Source organism: Alexandromys fortis, unplaced genomic scaffold (genome assembly GCF_014885135.2).
Source record: "Alexandromys fortis isolate MF-2015 unplaced genomic scaffold, M_Fortis_MF-2015_v1.1 scaffold_54, whole genome shotgun sequence".
In the NCBI taxonomy this organism is placed as follows: Eukaryota; Metazoa; Chordata; class Mammalia; order Rodentia; family Cricetidae; genus Alexandromys; species Alexandromys fortis.
Genome location: NW_026067958.1, coordinates 1,102,221 through 1,102,940, shown reverse-complemented (window position 1 = coordinate 1,102,940; position 720 = coordinate 1,102,221). Strand labels below are relative to the sequence as shown.

The 720-nt window shown below is 46.8% G+C and overlaps 1 pseudogene; it reads right to left on the bottom strand.

The window, feature by feature from the left end:
- LOC126507898 (non-histone chromosomal protein HMG-17-like) overlaps positions 1–349 on the bottom strand; it is a 993-nt pseudogene extending 644 nt beyond the window's left edge.
- Between the last annotated feature and the right edge of the window lie 371 nt (positions 350–720).

Genomic DNA, 720 nt, shown 5'->3' with positions numbered 1-720 from the left:
TCCCAATAGATCAGCCCCACTGTCTCAGTGGGTGGGTGCACCCCCCGTGGTCCTGACATCCTTGCTCGTGTTCTCCCTCCATCTGCTTCTCATTGGGACCTTGGGAGCTCAGTCCAGTGCTCCAGTGTGGGTCTCTGTCTCTATCTCCATCCATCACCAGATGAAGGTTCTATGGTGATATGAAAGATATTCGTCAGTATTGCTATAGGATAGGGTCAGTTCAGATGTCCCCAGTTAGTCCCTTAGACTCTGGTTTTGGAGGAGCAGGTTTAGCGGGCAACCTTGCAGATCTTCTCTGAGGCTCCTCTTTCATCTTAGCTTTATCTTTTTTAGTATCCCCTTCAGCCTTTTTTTTTTTTTTTTCCAGCAAAGCGGTGGTGGTGGAGGGGGACAGGAGCGGGGTGAGAGGCTGGGAGCGGAGTAATTGGCGCTGAAGACAGGGATGCAGCACTGTGCAGGTTGGGTTCGTCCAAGGGTCGTTTCTTCCCAGAGTTGCTTTTATATACTTCGACATTTCTCTCTGAATACATACCAAGTTCGACAATGGTGTTTCACTGTCAGGGAATTTGATTTTATGTTATCTAGAGATAATGAGGGAAAATGTACGCAGCGATTCTGTACATATCTAAGTCTCCCACTGGGTAAAAGCAGAAAGTCAGTGTAAGAGTGTAAAGTGTCGTTTACTATTTTAATGCAGAGAATCAAAAGATGAGTGCTGGT